The sequence below is a fragment of the Mustela lutreola genome, chromosome 3 (assembly GCF_030435805.1).
Source record: "Mustela lutreola isolate mMusLut2 chromosome 3, mMusLut2.pri, whole genome shotgun sequence".
NCBI classification, from domain to species: domain Eukaryota; kingdom Metazoa; phylum Chordata; class Mammalia; order Carnivora; family Mustelidae; genus Mustela; species Mustela lutreola.
In genome coordinates this window covers 142,863,525-142,888,998 of record NC_081292.1, presented here as the reverse complement: position 1 = coordinate 142,888,998, position 25,474 = coordinate 142,863,525, and the positions used below count along the sequence as shown (strand labels likewise).

Here is a 25,474-nt window from a genome sequence, read left to right as displayed (position 1 = left end):
AAAAAAGAGAGCTATAGACCGATATCCTTGATGAACACAGATGCGAAAATACTCAACAAAATACTAGCCAATCGGATTCAACAGTACATTAAAAAGATTATTCACCAAGACCAAGTGGGATTTATTCCAGGGCTGCAAGGTTGGTTCAACATCCGCAAATCAGTCAATGTGATACAACACATCAATAAAAGTAAGAACAAGAACCATATGATACTCTCAATAGATGCTGAAAAAGCATTTGACAAAGTACAACATCCCTTCCTGATCAAAACTCTTCAAAGTGTAGGGATAGAGGGCACATACCTCAATATCATCAAAGCCATCTATGAAAAACCCACCGCAAATATCATTCTCAATGGAGAAAAACTGAAAGCTTTTCCGCTAAGGTCAGGAACACGGCAGGGATGTCCATTATCACCACTGCTATTCAACATCGTACTAGAGGTCCTAGCCTCAGCAATCAGACAACAAAAGGAAATTAAAGGCATCCAAATCGGCAAAGAAGAAGTCAAATTATCACTCTTCGCAGATGATATGATACTATATGTGGAAAACCCAAAAGACTCCACTCCAAAACTGCTAGAACTTATACAGGAATTCAGTAAAGTGTCAGGATATAAAATCAATGCACAGAAATCAGTTGCATTTCTCTACACCAACAGCAAGACAGAAGAAAGAGATATTAAGGAGTCAATCCCATTTACAATTGCATCCAAAACCATAAGATACCTAGGAATAAACCTAACCAAAGAGACACAGAATCTATACTCAGAAAACTATAAAGTACTCATGAAAGAAATTGAGGAAGACACAAAGAAATGGAAAAATGTTCCATGCTCCTGGATTGGAAGAATAAATATTGTGAAAATGTCTATGCTACCTAAAGCAATCTACACATTTAATGCAATTCCTATCAAAGTACCATCCATCTTTTTCAAAGAAATGGAACAAATAATTCTAAAATTTATATGGAACCAGAAAAGACCTCGAATAGCCAAAGGGATATTGAAAAAGAAAGCCAACGTTGGTGGCATCACAATTCCGGACTTCAAGCTCTATTACAAAGCTGTCATCATCAAGACAGCATGGTACTGGCACAAAAACAGACACATAGATCAATGGAACAGAATAGAGAGCCCAGAAATAGACCCTCAACTCTATGGTCAACTAATCTTCGACAAAGCAGGAAAGAATGTCCAATGGAAAAAAGACAGCCTTTTCAATAAATGGTGCTGGGAAAATTGGACAGCCACATGCAGAAAAATGAAATTGGACCATTTCCTTACACCACACACAAAAATAGACTCAAAATGGATGAAGGACCTCAATGTACGAAAGGAATCCATCAAAATCCTTGAGGAGAACACGGGCAGCAACCTCTTCGACCTCTGCCGCAGCAACATCTTCCTAGGAACAACGCAAAAGGCAAGGGAAGCAAGGGAAAAAATGAACTACTGGGATTTCATCAAGATCAAAAGCTTTTGCACAGCAAAGGAAACAGTTAACAAAATCAAAAGACAACTGACAGAATGGGAGAAGATATTTGCAAACGACATATCAGATAAAGGACTAGTGTCCAGAATCTATAAAGAACTTAGCAAACTCAACACCCAAAGAACAAATAATCCAATCAAGAAATGGGCAGAAGACATGAACAGACATTTCTGCAAAGAAGACATCCAGATGGCCAACAGACACATGAAAAAGTGCTCCATATCACTTGGCATCAGGGAAATACAAATCAAAACCACAATGAGATATCACCTCACACCAGTCAGAATGGCTAAAATCAACAAGTCAGGAAATGACAGATGCTGGCGAGGATGCGGAGAAAGGGGAACCCTCCTACACTGTTGGTGGGAATGCAAGCTGGTACAGCCACTCTGGAAAACAGCATGGAGGTTCCTCAAAATGTTGAAAATAGAACTGCCCTATGACCCAGCAATTGCACTATTGGGTATTTACCCTAAAGATACAAATGTAGTGATCCAAAGGGACACATGCACCCGAATGTTTATAGCAGCAATGTCCACAATAGCCAAACTATGGAAAGAACCTAGATGTCCATCAACAGATGAATGGATCAAGAAGATGTGGTATATATACACAATGGAATACTATGCAGCCATCAAAAGAAATGAAATCTTGCCATTTGCAACAACATGGATGGAACTAGAGCGTATCATGCTTAGCGAAATAAGTCAAGCAGAGAAAGACAACTATCATATGATCTCCCTGATATGAGGAAGTGGTGATGCAACATGGAGGCTTAAGTGGGTAGAAGAATAAATGAAACAAGATGGGATTGGGAGGGAGACAAACCATAAGTGACTCTTAATCTCACAAAACAAACTGAGGGTTGCCGGGGGGAGGGGGTTGGGGAGAAGGGGGTGGGATTATGGACATTGGGGAGGGTATGTGATTTGGTGAGTGCTGTGAAGTGTGTAAACCTGGTGATTCACAGACCTGGGGATAAAAATATATGTATATAAAAAATATATGTTTATAAAAAATAAAAAATTAAAAAAAAAAAAAAATCACAGAGCTCTCTAAATTAGCCCTATCCTTAATAGTAATAATTTATTTATCACCCTATTCCCTGTAGGTTTTGTTTTACTACAAAGGGAGAAAACTGAACTTAATCTTTTGCATTTATACTGCATTAAAACTTTAAAAAAATGTGAAGAAAACATACTTGGTTCTATGTATTTGGGAAAAGCGGTAACTATTTTCCACTGTAGGCATTTTTAAGTGATACTGCATATAACAAGTTCAAGAAATCCATTTGACGTAGTTTGTGTCAGAATTTCTGTAATTAATCAGAAGGCATGTAATAAAGAGTTCAACTCCAAAAAAAAAAAAAAAAAAAAAAAAAAATATGACATCAGGCACATAAAACAAGGAGGTGAGAAAAATGTAATGCTAGAATGGGTTCAAGTTTAAGGGGCCGTCGACTTAATATAGACTGCTATATATTTAGGATGGTAAAGATGAACCTCATGGTAACCACAAACCAAAAACCTATAGCAGACAAAAAAATAAAGAGGAAGGAATCACAGGATAACAATAAAGAAAATTATCAATCCCAAAGGAAGAGGGCAAGAGGCTTAAAAAATACAACTACAAAAACAACCAGAAAGCAATTAACAAAATGGCAATAAGCACATGCCTATCAATAATCACTTTAAATGTAAATTATATAATTGCTCCAATCAAAAGAGATGGGGTGACTAGATTAAAAAAAAAAAAAGACCCATCTATTGCTGCCTACCAGAGACTCGCTTCATACCTGAAAGACACATACAGACTGAAAGTGAAGGGACAGAAAAAGATATTTCATTCAAATGGAAGTGAAAAAGAAAGCTGGGAGCAGTACTTATAACAGAGAAAATAGACTTTAAAACAAAGACTATAATGAGAGACAAAGAAGGGCATTACATAATGACAAAGGGACCCATCTAACAAGAGAATATAACAATTGTAAATATCTATGTACCCCAAATAGAAGCATCCAAATACATTAAGCAAATTAACAATGGACATAAAGGGGGACACTGATGGTTATACAATAATAGTAGGGGACTTCAGCAGCCCACTTAAATCAATGGATAGATCAACCAGATTAAAAAAAAAAATCACTAAGAAAACAGTGGCTTTAAATGACACATAAGAACAAATGTGCTTAACAGATAGATAAAAAACAATCCATCCAAAAGCAACAGAAAACACATTCTTTTCAAGTGACCAAGGAACTGTCTCCAGGAGACATCACATTTTAGATCATGAAACAAGTCTCAATAAATTTAAGAACACCAAAATTATATCAAGCATCTTTTCTAACCATGATGGTATGAAACTAGAAATCAGTTAAAAAAAAAAAAAACCTAGAAAAATTACAAACACATGGAGGCTAAACAACATGTTACTAAATAACCAATGGGCCAATGAAGAAATCAAAGAAGAAATAAAAAAATGACTGTAAGAAAATGAAAATGGAAACAGGATGGTCTAAAGTCGTTGAGACATAGCAAAAGCAATTTAAAGAAGGAGGTTTATAGCAATAAGGGCCTACCTCAACAAACAAGAAAAATCTTAAGCAATCCAACCTTCCACGTGAAGGAACAAGAAAAAGAACAAACAAAGCCCAACAATAGGAGGAAGAAGAGCAGAAATAAAGAAAGATGTAAATTAATAGAATAAATTAATGAAACCAGGAGCTGGATTTTTTTTGAAAGATAAACAAAACTTTTGTTAAATCTTTAGCCAGGCTAATCAACAAAAAAAGATAGAGGACTCAAATAAATTAAATCAGAAATGAAAGAAGAGAAATAACAAGTGACACCAAGAAATACATTCTAAGAGATTACTAAAAAAAAAAAAATAAGAGACTACTAAAAAAAAAAAATATATATATATATATATATATATATACATATATATATATGCCAACAAGCTGGACAACTTAAAAGAAATGGATAAGTTCCTAGAAACACATAGTCTTCAAGACTGAATCACAAAGAAACAGAAAATTTTAATAGATTGATTATTAGTAACAAAGTTCGATCAGTAATCAAAAACTCCCAACAAACAAAAGTCCAGGACCAGATGACTTCACAGGTGAATTTTACCAAACACTTAAAGAGTTAATACCTACTCTTCTCAACTCATTCCAAAAACAAAACAAAACAAAAAAACAAACAAACAAGGAGGAGAATTTGTAAATTCATTCAAAAGGGGCCAGCATTACTCTGATATAGAACCAGACAAAAACACTAAGAAAAAAGAAAAGAAAACTATAGGCCAATAACCCTAATGAACACAGCTGCAAAAAAAACAAAATCCTTATAAAATATTAATAAACCAATTCAACAACACATTAAAAGGATCATTCACCAACAGTACATTAAAAGGATTATTCACTACAACCAAGTGGGATTTATTCCTGGACTGCCAGGTTGGTTAGACATCTGCAAATCAATGTGATACAATACATTAATAAAAGAGAGAACAAGAACCGTATGATACTCTCAGTAGATGCTGAAAAAGCATTTGACAAAGTACAGCACCCTTTCTCGATCAAAACTCTTCACAGTGTAGGCATAGAGGGTACATACCTCATATCATCAAAGCCATCTATGAAAAACCCACAGTGAATATCATTCTCAATGGGGAAAAACAGAACTTTTCTCCTAAGGTCAGAACACAGCAGGGATGTCCTCTATCACCACTGCTATTCAACATAGTACTAGAAGTCCTAGCCTCAGCAATCAGACAACAAAAAGAAATAAAAGACATCTGAAGTGGCAAAGAAGAAGTCAAACTCTCACTCTTTGAAGATGATACTTTATGTGGAACACCTGAAAGACTCCACTCCAAAACTGCTAGAACTCATACAGGAATTCAGTCAAGTGACAGGATATAAAATCAATGCACAGAAACCAGATGCATTTCTACACACCAACAGTGAGACAGAAGAAAGAGAAATCAAGGAGTTGATCTCATTTACAATTGCACCCAAACCCGTAAGATACCTAGGAATAAACCTAATCAGAGAGGCAAAGAATCTGTATGCAAAAAACTACAAAATACTCGTGAAAAAAATGGAGGAAGACACAAAGAAATGGAAAAATGTTCCATGCTCATGGATTGGAAGAACAAATATTGTGAAAATGTCTATGCTACCTAAAGCAATCTACACATTTAATGCAATCCCTATCAAAATACCATCAAGTTTTTTCAACAAAATGGAACAAATAATCCTAAAATTTATATGGAACCAGAAAAGGCCCTGAATAGCCAAAGGAATGTTGAAAAAGAAAGCCAAAGTAGGTGGCATCATAATTTCAGACTTCAAGCTGTCTTACAAAGCTGTAATCATCAAGACAGTATGGTACTGGCACAAAAACAGACACATAGATCAATGGAACAAAATAAAGAGTCCAGAAATAGACCCTCAACTTTATGGTCAACTAATCTGGGACAAAGCAGGAAAGAATGTCCAATAGAAAAAAGACAGTGTTTTCCACAAATGGTGTTGGGAAAATTGGGCAGCCACTTGCAGAAGAATGAAACTGGACCATCTCCTTACACCACACGCAAAAATACACTGAAAATGGATGAAAGCCCTCCATGTGAGACAGGAATCCATCAAAATCCTTGAGGAAAACACAGGCAGCAACCTCTTCAACCTCAAGCCGCAGCAACTTCTTCCTAAAAACATTCCCAAAGGCAAGGGAAGCAAGGGCACAAATGAACTATTGGAACTTCATCAAGATCAAAAGCTTCTGCAAAACAAAGGAAACAGTAAACAAAATCAAAAGACAAAGGACAGAATGGGAGAAGATATTTGGAAATGACATATCAGATAAAGAGCTAGTATCCAAAATCTATAAAGAACTTATCAAACTCAACACCCAAAGAACAAATAATCCAATCAAGAAATGGGCAGAAGACATGAACAGACATTTCTCCAAAGACATCCAAATGGCCAACAGACACATGAAAAAGTGCTCCACATCACTTGGCATCAGAGAAATACAAATCAAAACCACAATGAGATACCACCTCACGCCAGTCAGAATGGTTAAAATTAACCAGTCAGGAAATGACAGATGTTGACAAGGATGAGGAGAAAGGGGAACCCTCCTTCACTGCTGGTGGAAATGCAAGCTGGTATAGCCACTCTGGAAAACAGTATGAAGGTTCCTCAAAGAGTTGAAAATAGAGCTACCCTACGACGCAGCAATAGCACTACTGGGTATTTACCCTAAAGATATAAATGTAGTGATTCAAAGGGGCATGTGCACCCGAATGTTTATAGCAGCGATGTCCACAATAGTCAAACTATGAAGGAACCAAGGTGTCCATCAACAGATGAATGGATAAAGAAGATGTGGTGTGATATATAAAGTGGAATACTATGCAACCATCAGAAGAAATGATATCTTGCCATTTGCAATGATGTGGATGGACCTAGAGGGTATTATGTTGAGTCAAATAAGTCAAACAGAGAAAGACAATTGTTATACGATGTCCCTCATATGAGGAACTTGAGATGTAGCACAGGGGGTTTGGGGTGTGGGGAAGGAAAAAATGAAACAAGATGGGGTCAGGAAGGAGACAAACCATAAGAGACTCTTACTCTCACAAAACAACCTAAGGGTTGCTGGGGGCTGGGTGGTTGGGATAGGATGGCTGCGTTATGGACACTGGGTAAGGTATGTGCTATGGTGAGTGCTGTGAAATGTGTAAGATGATTCACAGACCTGTACCCCTGGGGTAAATAATACATGATATGGTAAGTAAACAGACAAACAAATAAATAAAAGGATCATTCACCACAATCAAGGGGGATTTATTCCAGGGATGCAAGGATGGTTCAATATCTGTGTATCACTCAACATAATACATCCCATTCAAAAATGAAGAATAAAAACCATATGATCGCCTGAACAGATGCACAAAAAGCATTTGAAATAATACAACATCCATTCATGAAAAAAGCTTTCAACAAAGCTGGCACAGAGAAAACATACCTCAAAATGATAAAGGCCATATATGACAAAGCCAAAGCTAACATTATACTCAATGATGAAAATTGAAAGCTTTTCCCCTAAGGTCAGGAACAAGACAAGGATATCCACTCTCACCCTTTTATTCAACAGAGTACTGGAAATTTTATCATAGCAATCAGACAAGAAAAAGAAATCAAAGGTATCCAAATTAGTTAAGGAAAATGTAAAACCGTCACTATTTGCAGATGACATGATACTATATATCCCTAAAGACTCCACCAAAAAACCATTAAACCTAATAAATGAATGCAATAAAGTTTCAAGGTATAAAATTAATATATAGAAATCTACTCTATTTTTATACAGTAATAATAAAGTAGGAAAAAAGAAATTAACAAAATAATCCCCCTTACAATTGCGCCAAAAAGAATAAAATATCTAGAGATAGATTTAACCAAGGAGGTGAAAGACCTATACTCTGGAAATTGTAAGACACTGATGAAAGAAATGGAACACAACCAAATGGAAAGATATACCATGTTCATGGACTAAATGAATTAATATTGTTAAAATGTCCATACTACTCAAAACAATCTACAGATTCAGTATAATTCCTATCAAAATAACAATAATATTTTCCAGAGAACTAGAACAAATTTGTATGGAACCATAAAAGACCCCCCAAATAGCTAAAGCAATCTTGAGAAGGAACAAACCTGGGTATCACAGTCCCAAATTTCAAGCTATCCAACAAAGCTATAGTAATCAAAACAGTATGGTACTGGCACAAAAACAGACACACATATCAATAGAACAGGATGGGAAGCCCAAATACAAACCCATGCTTATATGGCCAATTAATCTATGACAAAGGTGGCAAGAATATATAATGGGGAAAAGACAGTCTCATCAATAAAAGATGCTGGGAGAACTGGACAGGTATGTGCAAAAGAATACAACTGAGGGTGCCTGGGTGGCTTCTTTGGTTAAGTACTGGACTCTTGATTTTGGCTCAGGTTGTAATCTCAAGATCACGAGATGGAGCTCTACGGTCAGGCTCTGTGCTCAGTGTGGAGTCTGCTTAAGACTCTCCCTCTCCTTCTCCCCTCCTCTAATCTCTCTCTCTCTCTCTCTCTAAAATAAATAAATACATCTTTAAAAAAAAAAAAAAAAAAAAAACTGGTCCACTTTCTCAGAACACGTAAAGATAAACTCAAGGGGTGCCTGGGTGGCTCAGTGGGTTAAAGCCTCTGCCTTCGTCTCAGGTCATGATCCCAGGGTTCTGGGATCAAGCCCCACATCAGGCTCTCTGCTCAGCAGGGAGCCTGCTTCCCCCTCTCACTCTGCCTGCCTCTCTGCCTACTTGTGATCTCTGTCTGTCAAATAAATAAATAAAATCTTAAAAAAAAAAAACAAAGATAAGCTCAAAATGAATTAAACACCTCAATGTGAGACCTGGAACCATAAAACTCCTAGGACAAAATAAGCAGTAATCTCCTGGATATCAACCTTAGCAACATATTTATAGATATGTCTCCTCAGGCAAAAGAAACAAAAAGCAGAATTAAACTATAAGGACTACAACAAAATAACTTTTATAGTAAAGAAAACCATCAACAAAATGAAAAGGCAACCTACTGAATGAGAGAAGATATTTGCAAATGACATATCCAATAAGGGGTTAATATATGAAATATATAAAGAACGTATACAATTCAACATCAAAAATACAAATAACACAATTAAAAAATGAGAAAACCTGAACATTTTTCCAAAGAAGACACAGATGACCAATAGATACATAAAAAAATGCTCAATATGACTAATCATCAGGGAAAAGCAAATCAAACCAGAAGACTATCACCTCATACCAGTAAGAATGGTTAGTAACAAAAAGACTCCCAATAACAAGTGTTAGTGACGATGTGGAAAACAGAACCCTCATGCACTACTGGTGGGTATACTGGTGCAACTACCGTGGAAACAGTATGGAGATTTGACAAGAAAACTGACATATAAATATTATATGATCCAGTAATTCTGCTACTGGGTATTTACCCAAAGAAAGCAAATACTAATTTGAAAAGATATATGCACCCCTATGTTTATTGTAGCATTATATACATTAACCAAGATATGGAAGCAACCTTAGTGTCTCTCAATAAATGAATAAAGACATGGTGTATATGTCCAATGGAATATTACTCAGCCATAAAAAGTGAGTGAGATCTTGTCTTTGTGACAACATGGATGGACATAGAGAGCATTATGACAAGTAAAATAAGTCAGAAAGACAAAGACAAATACCATATAATGGTATCTGAATATAAAAAAACAAATATAAAAATATAAAAAACATTTTTTATTTGAATATTAAAAAAACAAATGAACAAACAAAAACAAAACAGAAATTATTCATAGATACAGAGAAAAAACTCTTGCTTGCCAGAAGAGACAAGGATTGGGGATGGGCAAAATAGGCAAAGGAGATTAAGAGGCACAAACTGCTGGGCATCTGGTGGCTCAGTAAGTTAAGTGTCCACCTTTGTCTCAGGTCATGATCCCGGGGACCTGAGATAGAGCCCTGTATTAGGCTCCTTACTCAGCAGGAGTGGGAGGAGTGACTGCTTCTTCCTCTCCCTCTGCCCCTCCCCTCTGCTTGTGCTCTCTTTCTCTCACAATAAATAAATAAAATCTTCAAAAAAAAAGGCAGGGTGGTACAAATTTCTGGTTATAAAATAAATACATTACTGAGATGAAAGTACAGAATAGGGAATATAGTCAACAGTACTGTAATAACGTTGTATGGTGATGTATGGTAACTACACTCATTGTGGTGAGCACTGCATAATGTATGGAACTGCTGATTTGCTATGTTGTACACCTGAAACTAATAACATTGTATGTCAACTATACTTCAATAATAACAAATTTTTAAAAATTTTAAAAATTGTATTTTTGTTCTCCTTAAGGGAAGAAGGCAACTGTATGTGGGAAAAAAAAAATCATGGCCCAGGAGAATACAAAACTCTGTTTACAGCATGACTTTCTAAGGTATCTGATTCTGATTCATTCTCTTTGAGCTGTAACTCTGTAAATTGTAGATAACTGATAATGCAAATAATTCTTGCCTATATCCATGAAAACAAACTGTCAGATGGAGAGTTTCTGATTCCTAAGGGGTTAAAAGGCAATTTTGATGCCCTTTGCTAATTCACTCCTCTTTTCCTATATTTTTAGTTCTCCTTTGAACTGATAACATTTTTTCTGGTCCCCTCAATTAATTAATATGTTAATTAAATTTTTGGCATGTTCATTTTTTTCAGCTTAACTTAAATAAAATGGACAAAACTATAAGATACTTAAAGCACACAATGTGATAATGACATGTTCATTTTAGAGCTATTTTCAAAGCCATGATTTTACCTTTTTCAAAAATTGGCTTTTTTGATGTATCAGTCACTGTTGTGGGGCGGGAAATAGCAGTACACTGGAAGAGGAGACTGAAACGTGCTTGAAGTGACTATTAACAGAGGTGTTGGCCGAGTTAAATAGCCAGGATGCTGAAGCATCCCAATTAACACAGGGAAATTGGTACCACTTCTAGGGCCCATTGGGCATGGGGAGAGAGCTGTGGCCACACTAAAGCAGGACACAAATCAAGGCCTGGCAGGAGGGGACAAGAAAATAAATACAACTTTTCTCTCCTCTTGTTCTCTGAGCCCCATGAAGCCAGAGAGTAATGTATCAGCAACAGGCTGATACAGTCTAGCTTGTTCATTGCTGTTTTGACTTTTTTTCAGTCAAACCAGCCAACATGAATAATAAATTCTCAGTGAATTGAGATCTAGCCCAAATATGTGATATATGAAGACTTTTACAGAACCTTGGAATATAAGTGTGGCTTATATTTACATAGTTAAATAATATGGCCCCTTGGTAAAGCTCATATAAAAGAGCTATGTTTTGATCACTTTCTCTATATCTCTTGTCTTATGCTCATGCTGTATAGGGGTCCGGGGAAGGCCACTCCAAAATAATATTGGTTACTTTGAATTGAAGCTACTTGGGCAACAGCTAGTGCAAGACACTCAGACCCTCCTCCACATCTGCTTTAGGTAGGAAATAAATCGTTCACACGAAAGTTACCTTTCCTGTACTAACAAGTAAAAAGACACCCTTATCACCGGAGTAGAGACTTTAAAGTTGAGAGAGCTGCAGAAACAAACATTGTTACCATTTACTAATCTACAACCCCAGCCCAAATTCTGCTTAGAATTCCTTACTAGTTAAAGCTCCCAAACATCTGCTTTATTTATCTCATCAATTCCTCACAAACTTATTGTCTCTGTCTAAAATGTATAAAAACTGCCTGCCTTGGTCATTTCTTTGGGTCTCAATTTCATTACTGGGCCTCCAAGCACACATAGTAAAACTTTGGGGTTTTTTCTCTTTTTAGTCTGTCTCATGTCAATTTAATTCCTAAAACAGCTAGAAGAACCTTGGGGGAAAAAAAGCAAATTTTTTCCTCCCATACAGTTGGCGTAGTCAGCAGGATACTCTAACTTGCTGGAGATTGCTCACTCTGCCTCAGCTAAGAGACTGTGGGACATCTGACATACAGCTAGTCAAGGTAAGATTTCCTACCATGTCAGCCTAGTGGAATCTCTGTCTGCAGGGTCCAGTGGTATGAGACTAGCTTCCTTGCTTGTCAGAGCTGGAGAAATCCCACTTGAGTACTCCTTGCCTGGTGTCACAGATTAGGGGGTCTGTGACTAGATATGTCACACATTTGTGGGAGGCCAGAGACACCTACACACCACATCATTTTTACCACCTGGGCAACAGAGTTTTTGCTTTCTTGGATTATTCTGGGAGTAAACTTTGGATCATGGGGTGTTGCATCATCTATGCCCTCTCCAGGGTCACCTCTTATATCCATGGTAAAGGTTTATTCTAAGCCTGTGAAGTTGCTTTTCGGTTCTATATATTTAGTATTGGAATTAATACATTAATGGTGATCCCACATGTTTATGGCCAAACAACAGATGTTTTGAATTAGAAAAATTTCTACATTTAAATAGCTTTTTGTTGTGGTGGTGGTTTTTTGTCCACACCACCCGCCGCCCCCCCCACCCCCCCAAGCTCTGACTGCAAACAGTTGTCTTACTGGTATTTATGGGAGTATCAAACTGAAAGGAAAACATGAAAGTACAGCAGATAACCTTAGAGAATCCCTTAATAAAATCAAAGAACCAAAGTCAGATTTATTTATTTATTTTTAAAGATTTTATTTATTTGTTAGAGAGAGAGAGAGGGAGAGAGCAAGCACAGGCAGACAGAGTGGTAGGCAGAGGCAGAGGGAGAAGCAGGCTCCCTGCCAAGCAAGAAGCCTGATGTGGGACTCGATCCCAGGACGCTGGGATCATGACCTGAGCCGAAGGCAGACGCTTAACCAACTGAGCCACCCAGGCGTCCCCCAAAGTCAGATTTAAAACAAGAATTAGAAATCAAATCGGACATAAGTCTTTCTTATGCCCTTCTTTTATCCCCCAATCCCTATCACTGACCTTCCCAAAGATCTTTTGGATCTGTTCCCCATCTTTTGGATGGCACCACAGATGGCATCTCCTCAACCAATTTCTTTAAATCCTAGAACTACAATTTCCCCCAAGAAACCTTCCCTTTCTTGGAAGATTTACAGAGAGCATGTTGGCCTTTCTCTAGGCCCTGGGAAAACAGATCATTTGTTTACTCCCTGGATTCAGGGAGTAAATCTAGCAGCAACACCTGGAAGTCCAACAAAGCTCATTTTGCTGTACCTTATAATTCCTCCTATTTTCCAGGGCTTTGTAATCAAGCTCTGCCAGTTTTAAGCACTCCTATGCAATGTCTATGGATATACCCTGGACATCCACTGCAAAGAGTTCATGTCCCCTGGACAGTAAAAGACCTTCTTTTTTTTTTTTTTTTTTTTGAAGATTTTATTTATTTATTTGACAGACAGAGATCACAAGCAGGCAGAGAGAGAGGTAGGGAAGCAGGCTCCCTGCCGAGTAGAGAGCCGGATGCAGGGCTCAATCCCAGGACCCTGGGATCATGACCTGAGACGAAGGCAGAGGCTTTAACCCACTGAGCCACCCAGGAGCCCCAGTAACAGACCTTCTAAACTGTAAACTTTACCTCTTTTCTTAGAGAATCCTACTATATTTAGAGAGGAATTACAAAGACGAGCAACTGTCCACAATCTCACCTCCCTCACAGAGACCGTGTCTGGCTACTGCAGGGGTTCTTCCAGCCTGTGATTATCAGGTGGTTTTCAGACAGGCCAAATGGCTCCCAGGAGAAAAGTCCCCTGACAAGGGAAACAGATGGCCAGAGCCTCTCTCCAGTGCTCCTATGAATGACCAGAAGATGGCTCAGCTAGAGGCAGATATTCAAGAGTCAACAGAGCAACACTGGAGCACTTCCCTCCCCAAATCAGTCTGTCTAAGGTTGAAATATGCACTCAGAAAGAACACCAAAGAGACTGTTGAACATTTTACACAACCTTTTCCAAGGCATACTGCATTCATTCCAGAAGCTTCACAACATAGAATCTTCTAATCTCTGCTGTAATGGGAAACTTCCTCCCAATGTGAAAAAATAAATCCACAAGAATGTGGTCAGTTGGGTGGGGCAACTGCGGAGTCTAAGACCGGAGGCACCCACCCAGTTCTTTGAAAATAGTTCTTAGGAAAGCAGGGAGAACAAGGAACCAAAAGCAATAATTCTTGCCTTGCAACTTCAGTCTTTGGAAAGGTGAAGCATGACGCTGAGAATAACTCAGAGCCCAATCAGAAATCTCCCTATTTGCCTCTAAGCAATTGCTGATATTGCAAAAAACAAAAGCAGATATTGGAAGAGAATTTGTCCTGCACTTAAGAAAAAGAAGGGCTTAACAAGCAATTCTCTTAAACCCCACACCCTCAGAAAATTCCTATTGCTCCTGAGGGACAATTCTTCCTTAAGTGACAGCTGATCCCCAGTAGCATGCCAGACCTACCACAAAACTTAAAGCGGGAACTGGATCTCTTAATTGACACTGGTGCAACTTCCTCTACCATCTATCTTCTCAGAAGATTTATCTCTATTTGCCACTTCTGATTCTATTCAGGTTATCAGAGTCTCAGGGTAATCTATTTTATTGCCTGTGTGTCAGTCCACCCCAAGACCCTTAGGCCCTATTCATCCTCATCATGCCTTTCTTATTTCCAGCTGCTCACCAGTAAACCTTCTTGGTAGTGAACTCTGTTAATTTAATGCCACTATACACTTAGTAAGAAAAGCATTTTTGTTTCTTTACCAATAGACCAAATCCCAAGTTTCCTACTTTAGTGAAACTCATCTTAATCTAAATTCCTCAGAAGAGGATGAATCTTTAAAAGATGTCCCATCTATCTTTGGGCTACACATGCAAATGAAGTTGAACTGTCATGAGGTGCAGAGCCTGGGTTCATTTCTTGGAAAAGGAATAAACCATTTCAATCAGTAGCTCAAAATCGTCTCTCTAGAAACCAGAGCAAGGAATTAACCCTATAACAGGCCCTCTCTCTCTTTTTTAAAAGACTTATTCATTTATTTGAGAGAGAAAGCACCAGTGTATGCACATGAAGTGTGGGCGTGGGCAGAGGGAAAGGGTATCTCAAGCGAAGTCCATCCTGAGCATGGAGCCTGATGTAGGGCTTGGTCCCATTACCCTGAGATCATGACCAGAGTGGAAATCGAGAGCCACCCAGGTATAATGGACCCTCTCTTAAAACATGATGTTCTTGCCTTTACCACCTCACCCCATAACACCTCAATCTTGCCAGTAAAGAAAGAAGGCAGAGGTTGACTTGGAAACCAAATTTATTAATTTGTAAAGGGCTTGAGGGACATAAATAAACTCTTTTGGGACTCCTTGGCACCTTCCTCAGTTTTCTTTTCAATCTCACCCAGACTCGAAATTTCTTTTTGCATTTCCATGTAAAGGGGGACAACTGCCACAGACTCCCAGTCCAAGAGGCTACTATGAGTCTCTCTCAATATTTCCTCAAGTCCTTCAAGCCAACCTGGACCCTATAATCCTTACCCAAGATTCCACCCTAGTGCACTATGCTGATGCCCTTTTGCTCTGTAATCAACCTGAGTGGGGAACTTTTATAGCTCCTTCATTCACTTAAAGGCAGTAATTAAACAAAGCCATAAAACCTCTAAATCGAAACATGAGTAGGTATATGCAACTGTTACCTATTTAGGACACGAGATATCGCAGGGCATTCTAAAGCTCACTCCAAAACACCTTGAGTCTCTTTTGTCCAGCCCTTTCCCCCAAATAGTTAAGTCCATTTTTATGGACAGCTGGATTTTGCCACCAACGGATTCCTAATTCTACAGTTTTTGTTAAACCTTTGTGTGCTCTTTTCTCAGGCATCACCCCACTCTGGTCTTCAGAGGCATTAATCTCTTTTGAAGTTTTGAAATGACCTCTGTCCACACTCCTCACTTACCGAATTTCGACAAGCCCGTCCGTTCATACTGCATGAAAATAACAGCTTTGCTGCGGGGATTCTAGGACAAGCTTCTGCCTCCTAGAAGAAGGCCAACAGCACAGTTCTCATGCCAAGTGGACCAGGTGGCATCAGGTGCACCCCCATACTTCCATGCAGCTGCCTCCTTGCTGGACAAAACGAGGACTCTTACGTTAGGCTCCTCTGTTGACTTGTGTGTCCCCAAAATATACCTGCGCCCTTACAAGTTCGTAAGACACAGCATCTCTCAACAAAACAACAGACCACTTACAAATAAGCTCTTCTAACTAACTTGTCATCTTATATCATTGAGAAACTTTAAATCCAGCTACCTTACTCTCTAATAATGGAGAGCCCCACTCTCTTCCCCACTATCGCCTTACAACTGTAGGATCTCAAAACCACGACAGCATCTCTCAGACATCCCTCCAAATAATCCAGACTAACTTTTATTTTGTCATGGCTCCTGTAAACAAAATTTCCAGGGATACATAATGACTGGTTGTGCCATAATTTTCCCACACAAAACAACCAAGGCATATTCTTTGCTCGCTGTAAAATAGCCCAAGTGGCTGAACTCATAGCTCTGGCCTGCAGAGTTTACATGCTGGTGGGAGGGGAAAACTGCTTTTACACTGATTCTGCAGGTTGCCATGCTGTTGGCACAATTTGGAAATCTCATGGATTCTTACCTTTGGTGGATACTCCCATTGCTAAAGGGCTCATAATTGCTGACCTAGTAAAAGTTACTCACCTCCCTTCTAAAATTATAATTATTCACTATTTAGTTCATACAAAGGAAATCGATACTGTATCTTTAGAAACCAGAAGGCTAACAGAACTGTTAAGTATTCGGCCCAAAAGAGACCACACCCTCATGCCCCCCCATCCTCAGTCTGCCCAATTTTTTTTTTCCATTAGCAAGGATTTTCTTTTTTATTTTTATATTAACATATAATGTATTATCAGCCCCAGGGGTACAGGTCTGTGAATCACCAGGTTTACACACTTCGTAGCACTCACCATAGCACATACCTTCCCCAATGTCCATAACCCCACCACCCTCTCCCTACCCCCCCACCCTGCAACCCTCCATTTGTTTTGTGAGTTTAAGAGTATCTTACTGTTTGTCTCCCTCCCGATCCCAACTTGTTTCATTTATTCTTTTCCTACCCCCCAAACCCCCCATGTTGCATCTCCACTTCCTCATAAAAGGGAGATCATATGATAGTTGTCTTTCTCCAATTGTCAGTCCACCCAATTTTTAACCCTACCTTTATCCCGGACTGATAGTATTAATTATCAGGCAAATACCCTTCAACCTGAAGAAGATAACTGGATACAAAAGGGTGCAAATGATTGCCAGATGGATTCTATTGTAGAGCCTTTTAACCTTTTGGCTAGCACTTACCTCCCCCCAAATGGGACACGTGTGAAAATTAATGAAGGGAAAACTCACTAAAACAGAGCTGGGAGGTTGGGGTGGGGGGAGCTCTCACACTCTACTACTGCTTTTCAGTTGCAGACCCAACAGAAGACACGACCTTGCTATCGCAGCAGCTCAACTAATGAGAGACAGTCACATATCGGCCAATGCAAAGCTACCATACTTCAAACTCCCAGTTTACTCCAATGGACTTGCTTGTAACAGCCTTCCCCAACTGCACCCCACACCCGTCCGCTCTATAAAAAAGCACTCCTCTCCTTTGTTCTGCAGACTTGCCTACAATTTTGCCATAAACTGCTTGTCCCAAATTGCAATTTTCTGTTTTTCCCATATAAGCCCATTTTGCTGGTAAAGTAACTGGCAGTTTGTTTTTAGGTTAACATGAGCAAACAGAATAATTAAGGAACTAAAATACAGTTGGTTCTGCCCTGGCAACCTCAAAATTTCTGACCAAATTATTTTGCAGTACACTAGGTGCCTCATTAGCGCAGTAGGTAGCGCATCAGTCTCATATTTTTCAGTACACTATTTATAATCTCACCAAATCAGTGCGCCCCCAAGCAGTCCTTCTAGGTCCATATTGCCCTTTGTGGCATTTCAAATGGATTTTATAGACTTGTCCCCAGCCCTGAGCTATTCTTCCTATTTGGCCTGTTTAGTGAATAGACTGGGTGCTATCCAACCAGATGTGTTAAACATGTCGCCACGGTGGTAAAGAAATTAACAACCAGACTATTCCTCATTTTGGCATTCATTTATGGATTGAGGTAAACCAAAGAACTCATATTACAGCAGAGATAAACAGTCTGCTTGCAAGAACACAGGGGCACTCATTAAAATTTCACACCCCATATCAACTTTAATCATCAGGGCAAATGGAACATAAAAATCTAGACCTAGAAAGGCCTTTAGGAAAGACTTGCCAAGAAACTGGACTTCAACTGCCAGAAGAACTGCACTTGGCCCTTATTAAGATCCAGAATATTCAAAATGGAAGCCATGGATTGATCTGCTTAAAAGAAAAAAAAAAAAAACAGTATTGGGGCACCTGGGTGGCCCAGTTGAGCAACTGCCTTTAGCTCAGGTCATGATCCTGGAGTCCTGGGATCAAGTCCCACATTGGGCTCCCTGCTAGGTGGGGAGTGTGCTTCTCCCTCTGACCTCTCCCCTCTCATGCTCTCTCTCTCTCATTCTCTTTCTTTCCCAAATAACTAAATAAAATCCATAAAAAAAATAAAAAATAAATAAAACTATAAAAACAGTGTTGGTCACCCATTGCCTACTGACATCTTTAAACCTTTCATTTTTGAGTTAAATGAACAACCTGATGCTATGACTAACTATACACAAGAACTACTAAACTTGAAGCATATCACCAACAGGTAAACGAGGCATGGCCTCCTCCCACTGATGAACCTTGCCATCCCTTTCGACCTGGAGGCTGGATGTACATCAAATTCTTTAGAAGGGAACAAGCACTGTACCCTTGCTGAAAAGGCGCTTATGAGGTGTTACTGACCACCTACACTGCCATCGAAAGAGAAAAGAAATCCCCCTGGGATTCATGCAAGCCACACTAAAACAGACCCAGATCATCACTCACAAGACAACTGGGAGAGGACTTTTATAGGTGACCTGAAAATAAGGATTTGTAGGGCTCAGTTCCAGGTCTCAGAAGCAGATGGCACCATGTTATAGACAGCCCTTCCTAAGATCATGGATCAATAAACTTCTCTTTCCCTACCCCTTATTTTTAAAAAGACCCCATGATATTAAAACAAAGCACTTCTCTTTTTAATAGTTTATCCACATTTATAAATCATTTAATAAAATACAGACTTCTAGAGAATGCTTGTCTCTACCTATGCTATTTAGCTACTCTAAGTTTCCACTATGGGCTGGTTTCCAGCCCCTGTCGTCTTCTTACCAACTCTCTTTGAACAAGTTGGTCGCAGACCAAACACCCACTGGTGCCAGTTTAACCAAACGTTAATCAGTCCGACTGTTGACTATGTGTACATCTAGATAATGCACAAAATACCCTGGTCTTTGTCCCTGCCGATGTAAACACCGAGGGACTGAGCTTGAGCAAAGGGTAAACAACACAGTGTCATATCCATGATCAGAAAAAAGTCACTCTGCCTTTCTCCCTGGTGAGTTACATAGGCCCCAGAAAAATCTCACCAGAAGCTCAAGGACTATCCCTTGTCAGGGTTAAAAGAACAGCTGAAGATTTTTCCCTTTACTCGGAACACAGACATGCCACTCAACTTTTCCTGGGTGATATACCATTACAATCAAACTCTCTGGTTTGATGCTGAAAATGGCATTTTCAAACTCAGCAAGGAGATTAAAAATAACCCTAGCATAAAAGTTTGCCAGATCACCCAATGGTTTACATAACAGCCTTGAGGCCATAGCTCAGTTGCCCCTCTTGTTAGACTGCCCAATACCACAAACTATATTCAGGTGGATGGAAATTGCAGATTTCCTTGGCTGAGTGACAAAAGTAAGCTTTACAGCTGCCAGCAGCGAACTCCAGACCTACATCAGCTACTTTACAGACTCTTCTGCTCTCACACACTGGTAAGACCACATGAAAAATAGAGATGTACAGACATTAACATAATCAATGGCAAAGGTCATGGAATGCTCCAGGCCTCAAAAATTACAGGTTTCAACCTGACTTTGTCTGTAAATCATACCCCTCTTTTTATTTTATGTGGCAACAAGGTGTATAAAGCGTTCCCACGTAAGTGTTCAGGACAATATGGACTGATACCTGGCTCCTGTCACTAAACACTTCACCCTAAATGCTAACGACAAGCTTGGCTCCTTTGTTCGTAAAATTATGCCACATAAATATGCCTGTTGAAAAATCACAGAAATTCTGCTTGTGTATCACAGGTCTGCCTTCTTTTCAGCATTTAGGGTCTTTCTTCCCAAATCTTGGAGATCATGAATTAGAAAAGGCAATCCCAAGTCTCCCTATATAGTGGAATAAGAGCTCAATACCACCTCAAGAACTCTGACATGACTCCGGTCAGAAGTTAACAGCTTTGTCTCTCTGGAAGTCCAAAATCCTCATACCCGACACACGCTGGCAGCCCAGCACGGGGGGACTAAGGCAGTCTCTGGTGAAAAAGTGTTCTTTCCGCATAAACCAAATAGGACAAGTTCTACCTAACTTCAATATGTTAGAAAAAAAGGCCTAGTATTTTCAGCAGATAAACGAAGCACGGACATTTTATAGGACTGATCCATCTCTGGGGCTGGGGGACTAGCTTAATGGGGTGCGAAGGAAAGGGCTCAGACTTTTTCTTTCCTGTTGGTTCGTCCTCATTCTCATCTATATTCCTTTTTCTCTTTGCAGATCTCTTACCACTCATTTACTAACTCAGTTTGTCTCTCCATAGTCACCAGCTCACCTTTTCTATGGGCACTGGAGGGGCCCAAGGCAGGCCACCCTAAAATATGCCACAACGGCATATTGGTTATTTTGAATTGAAGCTACTTGGAAAAAGACGGACCTTCCCCTGTATCCCCTGAAGGCCCAAAGTAAATCTTCTGTGTGAAAGGTACCTACGCTTTATTAAGAAGTAAAAAGACATCCCTACCCCCAGAGACTTTAAAGCTGTAGAAACAAACCTTGTTCCTTTTTACTAATCTACAACCTCAGCCCAAATCTTAGAATTCCTTACTAACGAAAGCTCCCAAACATCTGTTTTCTTTATGCTGTCAATACCTCAAATTTATTGTCTCTTTGTCTAAAATGTATGAACTCTGCCTGCCATGGTCATTTCTTTGGGTGTCAATTTCATTATTGGGTATCCGTGTGCACATAATAAATCTTGGGTTTTTCTCCTGTTAATCTGTCTCATGTCAATTGAATCCTTAAAGCAGCTGGAAAAACCTGACAGGGAAGGACATTTTTTTTCCTTCCCTACAACTGCTTACTCTAAGATATTTTTACCATAGTCTTAAAAACCATCATGTTAACAAATACCTGAAAAAAAAAAATCTAATGTTCTCTTCAGCTTCTGGACACTAAGTCTTTGACCAAAAAGCAAAATGTTGATATCATTTTTTATGTGTTTTCCTATACTCAGTCTCTGGATATTGGGTGGAAGTTCGGTGAATATACTTTGATGTGGGAAACAAAGGCAGAAGAAAAATTACTGAATTTCCTTACTACCTGCAGCCCATTGCCAGGTCCTTGAGATGGGCAGAGTGACATTCCTCTAGGGACTCCACTGCTTCGATGTTAATGCTTTGTTAAGGGCAAAAGGCAATCTTAACCCAACCCCAAGGACCCTGTAAGTCTCCTTAATATAAAAAAATTCCTTTGGAAGCTTACTTTATCTCTACCCTGGCCAAGATACATGTTGGAAATCATCCCCCAAGCATATGACCCACCAATATACATCTGAAGGGTCTCATGACTAAGTTTCTACTAAACAGTAGTAAATGACCTTTCCTAACAATACCAAGCTCCCTCAGTATCCTGGAAACCCTATTTCCAAAATACCTGGGAGGCTTACACTATTCCTAACCCCTTCCCAACTTTAAAGTATACAATGGACCATCCATCCCATATGACCCCAGAGCAGTTCTTTCTGCCCCAGGAGTCTTGTCTGTGCTTTAATAAAACTACCTTTTTGCACCAAAGGCATCTCAAGAACTCTTTCTTGCCCATCAGTTTTGAACCCTAACTTCTTTTCTACATCACTTTGGAAAAAAGAAAAGAACCATTTCATTAAACAGTTGAATGGTGGGGGTGGGGGGTGGCGTCCAGCCCTTGGTTTCCGCTTAGGTCATGATCTCAGGGTGGTGAGATCTAGCCCTGCATCAGGCTCGGGCTCAGGGCCTAGTCTGCTTGTCCCTCTCCCTGTGCTTCCCCTGTCCACCCTCCAACCGCTCATTTTCACTCTCTCCTTCAAACAAACAAATAAATAAAATCTTTAAAGAAAAAAACCACACAGTTGGATTGGTTTCTGGGAGAATGAAGTTGCTAAAATAAACCTCAAGATTTTGCTGGGCCTTTGTGCTTCTACAGAAGTTACTGTTCAGCTGAACAACTTGACATGCTCAGGGCGAAAGCAGCAGAGCTGCAAACAGGGGTCAAGGGAGATGAATAATACCGTGGGTACTATACTATAATCAGATTCTGGAGTTCAGGGAGTGGTATAGAAGGAAGGAAAAGGAAGGTAACCAACAGAGGCTGGAGCAGAGTTGTAGAAATGGTTGAGAGACAATATTTTAAGGATAACTAATATTTAAATTTTAATTGTTTTATCCCAAACGTTTGGTAAAGTTGGCTTTAGGCAAAACATGAATATGAGCTGTTCGGATAAAATCCTAATCAGGAAATAATAATAATTACAACAGCAACAATGGGGCGCCTGGGTGGCTCAGCGGGTTAAAGCCTCTGCTTTTGGCTCGGGTCATGGTCTCAGGGTCCTGGGATCAAGCCCCGCATCAGGCTCTCTGCTCAGCAGAGAGCCTGCTTCCCCTTCTCTTTCTGCCTGTCTCTCTGCCTACTTGTGATCTCTGTCTGTCAAATAAATAAATAAAATCTTTAAAAACAAAACAAAACAAAAAAACTACAATGATTAAAAAAAATAGATGTCATTTACTGAGGGTTTGGTACATCCTGGGCTTTGTGCTAACACAGACAGCTACACTATGCATATCACAGTCACTGAAGGAGACAGTAATTTTCCCCCCTTTATAGGTAAGGAGGCTGAGCTCAGACAGTTTAAGTAACTCCCTCAAGGCTACAGAGCTAGTATACAGCAGGGCCTGGATTTGAAACCAGGCACTAGGCTCTTTTCATTACACCATACTGCTTTCCTGTAATCCTCCCTGCAGTGTTATTACAAAACCGCTCTAGATGCTAATGATAACTGACAAGAACCCCCTGGTACTCTAAGGCTGCCAGTTCATAGTCAAATGGTGATAACCATCCAAAGTTTTCCCATACATGAGTCAGATCTGTTTCCTATGGTTTCTACCCCTAAGACTCCCATCAGCTGTTTCAGCCATTCAAAACAACTCTAATCCTTCTTCCATGGAGGAGACGCTCTAATATTGGTGTGGTATAAAATTCTTCTACCATGTCAGACCCTACAGTATATGCTTTCTAAGAGCAGGCATATCTGAATATAGGATCCTATCTGAATTGCATGTGGCTTTATTCCCAGCCGCCCAGAGCATTGCCTGGTACCTACAGGGAGCATTCAACAAGCATTCACAGAACGAATGAAGCAAGGCCAAATTTGGAGGATACAGAGTATTTCCGGTAGAACAGCAAAGGTATGAAAGATACCACCTCTTACTTTCTCTACATATCTCATCTTATGTTCATACTACTTCCTCTAAGATATTTTCACCAAAGTCATAACAACAACCATGTTAATAGATACCTGAAAAAACTGTAAGAGGCACAGCTTTCAGAGACTATGTTCAGGTGCTGTTTCCACCCCATTCCCTCAACTACCTACCCCTGTTTCCAGTTGGGCACTGTTCTCCTTCAAGCTAACCTTGTGGGACTAATACAGCCTAAAAAGAGACTGTCATCTCATTCTTTATACATATACTTTATATAACCCAAGACCTGACCACTATGGAGAAATGAATTGTTATTCTACACCAGTAACTGCTGGAGATATAGATGTATACATGTTTTATAGATAAACTACCCATGAAAAAGTAATTTTTCAAAAATTAAGACATACCAAAGCCCTGGTGATGGATATATGGGGAAGTAGCCCTGGAGATAAGGGAATGCTGTGGGGATTTTCAGCATAGATTGCTGCCTTTGCAGCTCTGTGGGGTTAAAACAATACGAGAAATTGTCTAGTCTTGGATTCACTACAGACATTTCCCGATTTTCAACAGTTCAACTTACGATTTTTCTACTTTACAATGGTGAGAAACTGATACTCATTCAGTGGAAATCATACCTTGAATTTTGATCTTTTCCCAAGCAAGCTGAAATGGGATACAATATTCTTTCGTGATGCTTGCAGCAGCAGCAGCAGCAGCAGCTCCAACTCAGCCCTACAACCCCAGGGTAAACAACCCACGTACAGCCATTCTGCTTTTCACTTTCAGGGCAGTTCTTCAGTAAAGTGTTATTATAAAATAGGCTTTGATTTAGAGGATTTTGCCCAACTGTTGGCTAACGGAAATGTTCCGAGCACGCTTAAGGTCGGCTAGGTTAAGCTATGATGCTGGACAAGCATATTAAATGGATTTTCAACTTACCATATCCAACCCCATCATAAGTTCAGGAAATCTGAGAAGAGGAAAAGCTGGAACAGGCAAACTGTGAAGCTGAAAAGACGTTAAGAGAATGTCAGTCAAGGGGAGGGACCCCTCATCGTGGTTGCTGGCCGTGCCTAGAAGGCCTGCACATGAAGCTTCAAGCTGGGCTGCCAATCATCACCTGGGTCTGCAGTCGCTGGTAATATTTAGGGATACGTTCCCTTGGCTTCATTCGCATTTTTGTACCGCTGCTTGGCAAGGGTCAGATCTTGAAGCTCTCTGGGTCTTGGCTTCTTTTTACCTGTGAAACGTGGGGCTTGCCTCCCAGTGGTTTCTGGCTCGCACTCGGACTCGCAGCAGCACACCGTTGTGGAAAGCGGAGTGCGCGGCCCGGTTCTTGAGGCTTTCGGCAGAGGCTGGGGAGGTACAGGGAGCAGGAAGGTGTGGTTCGCTCCGAAAGAGCGTGGGAAGGGGGCGCACCACTGGGCGAGCCCGGCTTAGCAGCCCCGGCGCCGCCGCCACCTGCGGGCTTCCCAGCTGCGCGGCGGGGCGGGGCGGGGCCTGCGGGGACCCATTGCTTTCCAGCTCCCGGGGCTGCCGGCCCGCAGAGCGGCGCACACACTAACTGCCCCGTGGCTCACCGGCCCCGCCCCGGCGCGCGGGGGCTGGACTTCGGCCCATGGGCGGACCCC

At 40.0% G+C, this 25,474-nt stretch overlaps 1 long non-coding RNA gene across 2 annotated transcripts in view; it reads right to left on the bottom strand.

Moving 5' to 3' along the window:
- Positions 1 to 25,452, bottom strand: part of LOC131827094 (uncharacterized) — a 95,452-nt gene extending 70,000 nt beyond the window's left edge. For both annotated transcript variants that reach the window (XR_009351889.1, XR_009351888.1), the window contains exon 1: positions 24,783 to 25,452. This is a non-coding gene — a long non-coding RNA (uncharacterized LOC131827094). The remainder of the gene's footprint in view (positions 1 to 24,782) is intronic.
- Positions 25,453 to 25,474: the final 22 nt, after the last annotated feature.